The following is a 12,989-nucleotide window of genomic DNA, read 5'->3' as shown; positions in this document are numbered from 1 at the left end:
CCCACAATACCTGCATGAGATGGGATCCAGGAGAAAACAATACTAGACCCCATCAACTCTATCCGGTGAAGGCAACACAAAATCTCTACCACAGTATCTATCCTAGCCCCGGAGGGATGGTCAGAAATTGCCTGTAAGGCAGCCATGGAATCCGAATATATATACGACATCTCAGGTTTATTTCGTTCAATCCAATCTAAAGCCCACCTAATGGCTAACAACTCAGTCGTGAACACAGATACATAATCACATACACGCATACTTTTCCCAGTTTCATTATTCATAATGTAGACTCCAAGACCTGCTTTTCCTGATGTCGGATCCTTAGACCCATCTGTAAAAATGTGACAAGCCGTTTCTTTATTTAGAGCCACAAATTCATTTACTTGGCCACAAACAAAACTCTTATCCATCCCCAACATGCCCAATTGAACGTCCGGCTCTGGCAAAAGCCAGAATGGGACAGGGGACCACATTAACTCAGCAACACTCCCGTTCTCCAAACCCACGTTACCAGCCAGCTGACAAATATGTCTCAAAAAATGCGCTTTTCCCTCCCTTTTTGCAAACTCCCAACAATCCTCCAAGAGGCAGTTGGCCGCAGATTTATGCTGCAGTCCTGCTAGTCTAGTCCAGTACTGGAGCCCCATCTTCTGCCTTCTAATTTTTAAAGATGTTTCCCCCATTTCAACGAACAGTGCAGGTATGGGTGTGGTTCTAAAAGCTCCACTGCACACTCTTAAGGCTTTTGCTTGAACTCTGTCCAGCTTTTGTAACACAGTTTTTGCTGCAGCCCCAAATACAAAACTCCCATAGTCCAATGCAGATCTTATCATTGCTCTATAAATCATAATCAGAGTTGACCTATGTTCCCCAGTCACTGCCAGCCAAATTACGAAGTACATTTCCAACTTTTTCACACTTACCAACAGTCTTTTCAATATGCGTATTCCATGTTAGCCTCTCATCCATCCACATTCCGAGAAATTTAAACACTTTTACCTTTTCTAACTGGTTTCCATATAAATACAAAGTCATTTGTGGAATTTTCTTTTTCAGGCCAAAGATCATGTACTTACTTTTAGATGCTGAAATCCTAAAACCCCACATTTTTGCCCAGTGTACTACTTGATCCAGGGCTACCTGAGTTTGCTTGATTAAGTGTTCTGTATTTTTACCCCTATGCCAAATAGCGCCATCGTCTGCAAACAGGGATTTTCCAAAACCTGGATTAACACCCTGAAAAATACCATTAATCATTACATTAAATAAAACAGGGCTAATTACAGATCCTTGAGGCGTACCATTCAAAATACTAACGATTTTTGAAAGTTGATTTTCTACTCTTACCTGTATTGTTCTACCATTAAGGAACTCTTTAATCCATACAAACATTCTTCCCCTAATGCCAGCATCAGCAAACCCTCCCGCCACATACTGTCATAAGCCTTTTCTATATCGAGGAAAACTGCCACCACGGCCTCCTTATTAACCACTGCCCTTCGGATATCCTGATCCAATATTGCAACCGAGTCCATGGTATTTCTTCCAAAGCTAAATCCGTTTTGATAATTCACAAAATAACCAGTTCTTTCTAAAAAATACACAAGTCTATTAGTGACCATCCTCTCCATCACCTTACATAGCACTGAAGTCAATGCAATAGGTCTATACGACGACGGAGAAGAGGGATCCTTTCCCGGCTTCAAGATTAGAATTACTACAGCATGTTTCCACACCCTTGGCATCGATCCAGCTTCCCAAATGTAGTTAAACAAGGCATGGATCTCTTCCAGCACTGGCTCATCCAGATGCTGCAAAATCTTATACACTGTAAAAAAAAGTCCGTAAAATATACAGCAAAAGACTGTCAAATTCTAACAGTAAAGTAGCGTAAAACCCAAAACGTCCTTTTACTGTAATAAATACATCGAATAACAGTTAATTGTGAAACTGGACAAAACTTCAATTTTTACTGTAATAAAATGTTGAAATGATAAAGATTTTCTGTAGAAACAAATAAACATACATACATTTTAAAAGTAAATATCGTAATGAAAAAAAATGTTTGAAAACCTTAGATTTTACGGCATTATTCGGCCAAAACTACATCTTATGGGGTTGTTTACATTAGAATTTACAATATAAATCTGTTGATTGCTAAGCAAACAAAAACCTTCATTTTTACAGAAGCAAAATGTTAAAAAATAGGGTCCACTGTAAAAATACAACCAGTAAAAACTATTAAAAAAGGCAAATATCAGCAGCAAAAGACAATAAAATTTTATCTTTTTTTATTTATTTATTTTTTAATTCAGATACTGATATGCACATTAATAGTTTGGTCTGCAGTATAACATTGTTAACCTTTTCATAAAAAAAATCAACAGCAAAAACATATGTCTAAAATAAAGTTTAAGGTTGCTGAATAAAATTGATTTAAATAATCGTTTTTTAATTATTATTTAAAAACAACTTTATGTTCTGTTATGTCTCACGCCATATTATCGGACCACCTTAAGTGTTTTAATTTAAAGTTAGATGGGTCCTCTCAGTTAAAGGTACACTCCAATACAGTAGGTGGCGGTAGTGCATCTGCAACACCAGGTGTCAGTCGCCAAAAAACAAAACGAAGAAGAAGAAGAACACGTCATCTGACAAAGACCAATAGCGTGGCTCGCTGCTGAGACGTGTACAGACCGCTCTTTTTACCTGGACACCTGGTGACCTCGTTAACGGACGCAGTTTTGAATTCGTACCAGCGCCATTTTAGGTGCTTGGACCACAGCATCTTTGGACTTTTTAGACATCCTGGCAGCTTTAAATGAACTCGTGAGGTGAGTACATGTGACTTCAAGTTATATCTGTTATAAAAACCCACCAGCACAGCTATGATAGATATGTTTATTAAGTTAGCAATACTGTGGTGAGGAAAGCATTGCCCGTGATTAATTTCTGTTTGATATGCTTAATTTGTTAGGGATGAATTACCAAAGTACCTGAAGACATGTTAACCTGTAATTTATGTGGTAAAGTAGTTTAGTCATCATTGTAATTGTTCATTGTAAACTGCATCGGAATGAACCACGTTTATTTAGGTGTAATGAAGCCGACTGCTAGCAGACATGTACCAAGTATGGCACGTTTAAGGCAAATTTTCTAATTATTTTTCCTTTCTTTTTACAATATTACTGTTTTGTTTTTGTGAAGAGCATCAGAAGAGAGTGACAGGTGAAACAGTGTCAAGACAACAGCGGAAAAAACATGCTGAAGATATAATAAAACCTTGGTTGGAAATATTTGGTATGTACAGTATTTTACCATTTTGACTACTTGGATGGTCTAACTGTTAATGTTATTGACTGTGTATTTAGTCATTTGATTGTAATATGTAGTCTGTGCATTTTAGGCTCTGTGGTTATGTCTTAAAGGGGACATATCATGCTAAATCCACTTTTTTAGCCCTTGAATGCATTTTGATGTATATTTAGATTGTTTAGAAGCACAGAAAAGTTCAAATTAGTCTCTTCAGGTGCTCTGTAGATATCTTTATATTCTGTTTTGGTCATATTTTTCAATCTGTTTCGATTTTTCGATTATCTATTCCGTTTTTTGAACAATAATGTCAGTGGAACTGCCAAATTAGGACATCGACTCCAGGCCCAACACTTCGAGCAAGCCGCCATTTTTATTTCTCGCTTTTATTTTGTAGTCCAAGCTCCAGGATGCAGAAGTTGTGAGAGGATAAGTCAAAATGTTTGGTTGTTGGATGTAGTAACCCACACGCTTCATTACACCGTCTCCCAGCATCAGAACCTTTTCAAAGTGCCTGGTTGAGTTTTATTTTTCACGGAAATGTACCCACATCTGTGGGTAAGGTCATTTTTGTGCGCGCACAGCACTTCAAGGATGACTGCTTCTGCAACCTCCGCCAGTATAAAGAAGGATTTGCCGAAAGACTTTGTCTGATTGAGGGTTCAATTCCTTCTATCTTTGGAGACGACGAACAGAGCTCTTCGGTAAGCTGTAAATAACGCTAAAAAGTGTGATGATAAGACGTCCCTGTCATTGTTTTGTTAGCGCTGTGTGCTCGTTTTAGATCCTTGATGATATGGCCTACGTGGTTTAATTTAAGTCTAAAGTTTTCATTAGTCATTTAATTTTGCCGTTTTTGTCTCCGAAAAGACTATTAAAATGCATTTCGTGACGTTAGCTTGGCGCTAGCGTTAGCTCGGTGCTTGTGTTAGCTCACTTGTTAGGGTTCTGCAGGTTCATCATCTTCATTTTCATCTCGCTCTGCCGGGTCCAACTCTGGCTCAAACATGTAAGGCTGGATGGACAAGTATTCCGTTGTTGACATTGTGTAAATAACGTGTGAATAAACTTTTTCTGCGCCGCTACGTGGCCATATCTCTTCTATCAAACTACAAAAATGGCCGAGCAGGGTGGAGTTGAACCTGGAGAGGGGGCGGGGTATGAAGTGTCTCATTTGCATTTAAAGAGACTGCACCAAAATGAGTTGCTCTTAGAAGCACATCAGAAAAGGGGTCTGGGAAGCTATAATAATGAGGAATTCAGACCCAAGCAGTGCAGTTCCACTTTATATAGACCACAACTGTATGATTTATATCTAAAAAGGAAGGATTTAAAACCATTATATGTCCCCTTTAAACTGCTGTATTTTTCAATAGATTCACAGGCTGCAAGGATTTTTGCTAATTTATCTAAAATCCAAATTATGTATACATTAGAAATCTTCACCATTTTCTAGCTTGGTTGTGTGCCCCCAAAAATCTAGAATTTGGTCACTGCCAAAGTAAAGTTGAGAAAAAAATTCAACTATTCATTTCATACATACAAGGTTCGAGGTTACTTTATTTGTAGCATTAGGTAGATTTTTTGTTTTACCCTTTTGACACTTGCCTAACTGTTACACCGTAGTTTAAATCAAATTGTTGAAAAACATTCAGCTAAAATTACCACAACCAACTAATGTATCTTTGGTTCAATGTTTTATTATAATACATTTAAGGCATGCACATTTTTTAAATTAACTGATACCAGGAAGTAAAAAAAAAAAAATTTAAGTAGTTTGGATAAACCTCAGCCCAAAGCAAACAACTACTTATGTCATTGTATAAAACTTAACGTCTAAATAATGATACTTGAGAAGTAATTTAGCCTATTACTGAACCGATACATCGGCCGATTTTTGCGTTTTTTACGTGTATCGACATTGGCCGATGTGGGCTGCTGCGTTCGCCGATCCGTATTATTTACAGAGAGCAGAAATTATTTTTACTTCTTGTTCTACATCGTCTGTTTTTATTATTTAAATATTTTTTACTTGGTGTCGTTCTAACTCACCTTTTTTATTTTCAATAAATGTTCTTTTTTTTAATTGAGACTCATACCATTTGTTATCATCGTTGTGTAGTTTTTATGATGTAAATTGAGGGAGCAAACGTAGTATCGGCTTCAAATATTGGCTCAAGAAAATCAGCCGTCTGTATCGGTCATCGGCTAAGGCTGATGGAAAAAAATCTGTATCAATCAATCAATCAATCAATCAATCTTTATTTGTATAGCGCCAAATCATAACCAATGGTATCTCAAGGCACTTTACAGTAGAGCAGTCTTAAGGACGGACTCTTCATTTTATGGATACACACATATGCATATATACGTATATACACATACATATGTATCCCACACCCAACATGAATTCATCATGGCGGCAAGGAAAACCTTCTGTTAAGCAGCAGGAACCTTGTGTGGATCCCATTCCTATGATGAACAGCCATCCACGTTATGCTGTGTTGGGTGTGTGCAGAGAGAAGGGTGGAGACAGAGCCGCTGAGTCTCTGTAACTCCACACTGAGGATCCCACGGACCTGCAAGACAAAAGCCAGAAGGAGTACAGGAGCAAACACACAAGGGAAGAAGCAGACATAGAGGGAGTGTTTGAAAGAGGAATGGGACCCTCTCCGGTCCCTCTCTAACCTAAATGACCTCTCTCTTAACGCCCTCTCCAACCTCTCTCCAACCGAGCATGCCAGACCCCCCCCCCCCCCGGCAGTCTATGCCTATTGCATCTTAATTATGAGCTATGAGCTGGTTCCTAACTAAAAGCTTTATCAAAGAGGAATGTTTTGAGCCTAACCTTAAAGGTAGAGAGGGTGTCTGCCCCCCGAACCGTGGTTGGTAGATGGTTCCAGAGAAGTGGGGCCTGATAACTGAAAGCTCTTCCTCCTATACTACTTTTAGAGACAAATGGAACAACGAGTAGTCCAGCATTTTGAGAGCGTAGTGTTCTGGGGGATTGTATGGCACTACAAGCTCCTTGAGATAGACTGGTGCCTGTCCATTTAGGGCTTTATAAGTGAGAAGAAGAATCTTGAATTCTATTCTATATTTTATGGGAAGCCAATGCAGAGAGGCTAATACAGGAGTAATGTGATCTCTTCTCCTAGTTTTAGTCAGTACACGTGCTGCAGCATTTTGAACCAGCTGAAGTGTCTTAAGCGACTTGCTCGGGCAGCCTGCTAAAAGAGAATTACAATAATCCAGTCTAGAGGTAACAAAAGCATGGACTAGTTTTTCGGCGTCGCCCTGAGACAGGATAGATCTGATTTTAGCAATGTTACGGAGATGAAAGAAGGCAGTTCTTGAAGTTTGTTTTATGTGAGAGTTGAAGGATAAGTCCTGATCAAATAGAACCCCAAGGTTTCTAACAGTTGTGCTTTGTGCCAGAGTAATGCCATCTAGGGCAGTTAGGCTAGCATAGGTTTCTCTAAGGTGTCGCGGGCCCAGTACAATGACCTCAGTCTTGTCTGAGTTGAGAAGAAGAAAATTTTGGTCCATCCAGGCCCTAATGTCCTTTAGACAGGCCTCAACTTTAGATAGCTGATTTGTCTCACGTGGCTTCATTGATACATACAGTTGGGTATCATCAGCATAGCAGTGGAAGTTAACAGAGTATTTTCTCATAACATTACCAAGGGGGATCATATAGATACAGAAGAGGATTGGACCTAGCACAGAGCCCTGAGGAACCCCGTAGCTTACTTTAGTGTACACAGAAGACTTATTATTCACGTGTACAAACTGGTACCTATCAGATAGGTAGGACTTAAACCAGTTTAGGGCAGTCCCTGTGATTCCAAGTAATTTCTCTAATCTCTCTAGTAGAATATAGTGATCTATAGTGTCAAAAGCTGCACTAAGATCTAATAAAACCAGCACTGAGAGTCGTCCTTCATCTGAAGCCCAGAGTAGATCATTAGTTACTTTAACTAAAGCAGTCTCTGTGCTGTGTTGAGCTCTAAAACCTGACTGGAAGTCCTCGAACAGGCTGTTGTTTTGAAGAAATTCACAGAGCTGAGCTGCCACAACTTTCTCAAGAATCTTTGAAATAAAAGGAAGATTAGATATAGGCCTGTAGTTTGCTAAAGTGCTGGAATCAAGAGTAGGTTTTTTGAGAAGGGGTTTGATTACAGCTACTTTAAAGGACTGTGGCACGTAGCCTATTGATAGGGATATATTTATTGTCTCCAACAAAGATGGGCAGACCAGGGGAACAACTTCTTTAAACAGCTTAGTTGGGATCAGATCTGAAAGGCAGGTCGATGGTTTGGAGGATGAAATAATAGAGTTAAGTTCCTGAAGTCCTATATGTGTGAAACAGTTTAGGTTAGGCCTATTTACATTTAATGGTACAGCAGGCCCAGGTGAAGGCAGGGAGTGGCTAATTTTATCTCTAATCTTATGAATTTTATCGTTAAAAAATGTCATAAAGTCCTCACAGCTGAGGGCTAGAGGAATCATGGGCTCAATAGAGCTCTGACTTTGTGTTAGCCTGGCTACAGTGCTGAAAAGGTACCTCGGATTATTTTTATTTTCTTCAATTAGTGAGGAGTAGTATGTAGATCGACTATGTCGTAAGGCTGTCATGTATTTACTATGGCTTTCTTGCCAGAGTATTCGTGACTCCTCTGTTTTATTGGAGCGCCACATTCTCTCTAATTTACGGGTTGTTTGTTTGAGTGTGTGAGTTTCAGAGCTAAACCACGGAGCTTTCCTCTGACGTTTAATAGTTTTTTCCCTCAATGGGGCAATTGAGTCCAAGGTGGATTTTAGTAGACTAGCAGAGCTATCGACAAGCAGATCCAGTTGAGAGGGGTTATAATTAATATCATAGTTATTTATTGGATGGTGCACTGAGTTTAAGGCAGCAGGAATGGCCTCTTTAAATTTAGCCACAGCACTGTTGGATAGATTTCTACTTGTAACTATTTTATTGCACAGTGCGAGATCCTCTAGGATAATGTTAAAAGATATTAAAAAGTGATCTGATAGCAGAGGATTTTCAGGGTAGACTTTTAGTTCATTAATATCAAGGCCATATGTTAGAACAAGATCAAGAGTATGATTTAAACGATGAGTAGCTTCATTAATAGTTTGAAAAAAGCCAACTGAGTCTATTAGGGACATAAAGGCTGAGCTCAGGCTATCACTATCTTTGTCCACATGGATATTAAAATCTCCTACTATCAGTATTCTATCAGAACTGAGGACTAAGTTTGATATAAACTCAGAGAATTCTGATAGAAATTCAGAATAAGGGCCTGGAGGACGGTAAATTATCGCAAATAAGACTGGCTGGCAGGTTTTTGATTCGGTATGAGATAAATTTAGAACCAGGCTTTCAAAGGAAGTGTAATTGGCCTTTGGTTTAGGATAGATTAGGAGAGAGGAATGATAAATAGCTGCTACACCACCTCCACGGCCTATGTCTCGTGGCATATGAGTATTTAAATGACTGGGAGGAGTGGCTTCATTTAAACTAACATATTCATCTTGATACAGCCATGTTTCAGTTAAACAGAATAAATCAAAGTTATTTTCTGAGATAAGGTCATTTACTAGTAGAGATTTGGATCTCAGTGATCTAATATTTAATAGAGCACATCTAATGGTTTTATGTTTTGGTGTTTCTAGATTTGAGATTTTAATTTTTTTCAAATTTTTATAATTGATAGCTCTTTTATTTGATTTTATGTTAAAATCATTGTGAAATATGGGTCGGGGGACTGACACCGTCTCCATAAAATAATATTCATCACCATCACAACAGTTGTCATGGCGATGAACACAGCTATCCTGATAGCAATGGGAGGGAAACTGTCCTAAGGCAAGCGCAGAGGGGCGTGGAGGACTCCACCTCTGTAACATGGTCTCATTCATGAGATGTCATAAATGTGCCATGTTTTCTGATAGTAGAGATGCTCCCTCCAAAGTAGGATGGATTCCATCTCTTCCTATCAGGTTCGGTTTTCCCCAGAAGGATCTCCAATTATCAATGAAGCCCACCTCGTTTTCTGGACACCACCTCGATAGCCAGCGGTTAAATGATGACATGCGGCTATACATGTCATCACTGGTCAGATTTGGTAAGGGACCAGAGAAAATTACGGAGTCCGACATTGTTTTAGCATAAGCACAAACTGATTCAATGTTCACTTTGGTTGCTTCCGACTGGCGACGTCGGGAGTCATTAGTGCCGACATGGAGGACTATCCTATCAAACTTACGATTACTCTTTGCCAGCAACTTTAGATTTGATTCTATGTCGCCCGCTCTGGCCCCTGGGATGCACCTCACAATGCCCGCTGACTTCGCTAGCTTCACGTTTCTCACTATGGAGTCGCCAATTATCAGAGTTTGTTCCCCGGTGAGTGTGTTGTCCTCACAGAGGGGGGAGAACCTGTTTGAGACGTGAACATGGTGGTGTCCCGAGTGGCTTTTTGACCTTCGACTATGCTTACCACGGACAGTAACCCACTCATTGCTGGCCGGGGGGGAGGCTAAGCTAGAGCTAGCACGGTCCGCACCGGCTAGGTCCTGCTTGCTAGCTTCGGTTTTGGTATCAGGGGTGCGGAACCGCTTCTCCAGATTGTTGATCCTCGCCTCCATATCTAACAGTACGCTACACTTTATGCAACTACCATTGTCCCTAAAGGAGGACGAGGAGTAACTAAACATCTGACACACCGGGCAGGAGAGCGGTGGGGAGGAGAGAGAAGCCATAGGTGCTAAATTTAAGCTAAGCTAAGCTAAGGACAAAAGGAAGTTTAAAGGAGATTGTACTGCCTATAAGAGGCGAGATTGCTTTTTACTTAACCTTCGTACGTTTAACTGTACGGTAAAAATTAAAACAAGTGTTTTCAAGGCTAAAATATCAATGACAACAAGTTTGATTAGAGTTAGCAGAACACAGTAGTAGAGCGCTGCAAGCAGCGGTAGAGCGTAAACAGGAAATGATCGATACGTCACCACGATACGTCACCACGTCATGTATCGGCCCTATCGGTCTATCTCTAGTATGGAATAGGGATTTACATCATGAAAATTACACAATGATGATCACAAATGGTACGAGTCTCAATTTTAAAAGAACAAACGTTTATTGAAATTAATAAAGGTCAGGTAGAACGACAAGTAAAAAATATTTAACAAATATTAAAAACAGGTGATGTAGAACAAGATGAAGTAAAAAATATTTCTGCTCTTTGTATATAATGCGGATCGGCGAACGCACCAGCCCACATCGGCCAATAATATCAGCTGGCCGATGTATTGGTCATCACTTGTATGGAAAGCAGCACAACTTGCACAGTGTCAATATTGGGAAACTTGTTTTGCACTTATTTTATTTTAATTTCTTGTCATTGTTATTATTTATGGTGTATGCCCTTTTTGTTGTTTTCTTTCTGAATGCAGAAGGGATCTAACCAGTCCACAATCAAAGCTTCATTGCCAACGTTGCTGTGAGTCTTCTGGCAGAAATGATGACACCTGTATGAATTCTTTGGTTTCCCTAAACATCACACCCTGTCTGTACGAGGCCCTCACCATCTTCAATTAAGTCTGCACCTAAAGATTCAATAAGAGGTAAGCAAGGGTATTGATCAATTTAACTAAAGAAAGATGGACAGAAAACACAAATCTTAATCAGTCTAGGTCAGGTTCATTGTCCAGGTGAGTAGTTTCATACAATGAAGGAAACTGACACTATAAAATAAGTCACCGTCACATTGAGTCATTAACTTCAAGTTCTATAATAAATCAATGGGAAACTTAAATACACTGTAACACAAATAATGATTATAATTAGGGCTGTGCTGTGTATCACTTTTACATAAATAGATTTAAGAACTGCAAACTTACTACTTAAATTATTTATCATTGGACCTGTTTTTGACAACAGGTTTTGTTCATTACTGTACATTTTGCTCAAGCACTGATCAAACTTTTGAAACTTTGTGTCCATGTTTTTCTACAGAGGAGATCCTGCCAGTCCATAGTGAATTCCTGATGGACATCTCAGTACTCCAGCAGAGCTTCTATCTTCAACATCATGTGCATTAGAAACTTCACTACACGTTTGAGTGTTTTCTTAACCAAGGCAGGACCCAGTGACTCATTACTCTTGATCGGTCAGGGGCAAGTGACTTTTTGTTTTATGTTTATTCATTCCTTCATGGATTACCAGCCATATAAATATGGACACATGCTGTATACTCAAGATCTATGCTGCTTTGTGAGTATAGAAACACAACACATGACCTGTTCAGTCTGTTTTATAGATGAAATGTCAATTTTCTTATTGTTTATTAGTAATATTCACTACCTTGGTTATATATGAGAATCTTTAGATTGTTCTAGATTTAGTGGTTGCTATTGTAAAATGTCATTTATGTTCCTCATGTATTATACTGTATTTTTTTAACGGTAAAATACCGGCAGCTGTGGTTGCCAGGAATTTACCGTAAAATGTATCTGGTCAAAATAAAATATTGTAATTTGTTATACAATTTCACTGTGTTTTTTACGGTCAAAGGATTTATTAAGGTTTACCATATTTCTGTTATTTTTACAGTTATTTTCCATAATAGTGTCTATCCCATTACTGTGAAATTAACAACAAATTACTGTAAAACTTATTATATTATGTTTGTTGTTTTAACAGCAACTAACTGTGAAAAAAGCTGTGGAAAGTTTTTTTTACAGCAAATTACAGTATAATAAACTACAATATTTGTTTTTTTCTACCATGATTTCAGTTAAAAAAAAACATGTTCTCTACTGTAAAATTTAGGGTTGCAAAACCAGTATACCGTTTTGTTTTTTACGGATTCCCCATTTTTTTCACGGTACATTCCTGGCAACCACAGCTGCCAGTATTTTACCGTAAATTTCACAGTTTTTTTTTCTCACAGTGTGGGGATCACTGATCTAAGAGCTTGTAAACTCCAAGGACCTTTTGTTTTATGAAATGACATGTTTTCTTCAAGTACATGGACAATGGACAAGTCCATCCACAAGACTGGAACACATTCAGTTCATTAGAAAACTATGAAATGACTGAATAGTTTCCATCACCTCTGTGTCTCCACAGGCAAAGAACAGAATAAAGTTCAGAAAGCCAACATTGGTCGACAGAGACACAAACTATCAGTTTTTAGGTTTTTTTTTAATTTATATTCAAGGACAGATGATTTTATTTATTGTTAAAGTGGTTAAGTTGATCCACCTCTGAGTTCAGATCTACAGGTGCTGGTCATAAAATGAGAAATTCATGAAAAAGTGTATTTATTCCAGTAATTCCATTCAAAAAGTGGAACTTGTATATTATATTCATTCATTACACACAGACTAATATATTTCAAATGTTTATTTCTTTTAATTTTGATGATTATAATTGAAAACTAATGAAAATCCCAAATTCAGAATCTCAGAAAATTAGAATATTACTTAAGACAGATACTGAAAAGTATGAGCTTGTACAGCACTCAATACTTAGTTTGGGCTACTTTTGCCTGAATTACTCTCAGCAAAGAGGCGTGGCATGGAGTCAATCAGTCTGTGGCACTGTTCAGGTGTTATGAAAGCCCAGGTTGCTCTGATAGTGGCCTTCAGCTCTTCTG

The 12,989-nt window shown here is 38.6% G+C and overlaps 1 long non-coding RNA gene across 1 annotated transcript; it reads left to right on the top strand.

The window, feature by feature from the left end:
* Positions 1-2,670: 2,670 nt before the first annotated feature.
* On the top strand, positions 2,671-11,688 carry LOC114454476 (uncharacterized). Its single transcript, XR_003672545.1, has 4 exons — positions 2,671-2,837; positions 3,211-3,303; positions 10,783-10,953; positions 11,345-11,688. It is a non-coding gene; the product is annotated as an uncharacterized LOC114454476 (long non-coding RNA).
* The last annotated feature ends 1,301 nt before the right edge of the window (positions 11,689-12,989 follow it).

This window comes from Gouania willdenowi, chromosome 20 (genome assembly GCF_900634775.1).
Source record: "Gouania willdenowi chromosome 20, fGouWil2.1, whole genome shotgun sequence".
Classification (NCBI taxonomy): Eukaryota; Metazoa; Chordata; class Actinopteri; order Blenniiformes; family Gobiesocidae; genus Gouania; species Gouania willdenowi.
Note: the sequence above shows the minus strand (reverse complement) of the source record. Positions and strands in the feature narration are given on the sequence as shown.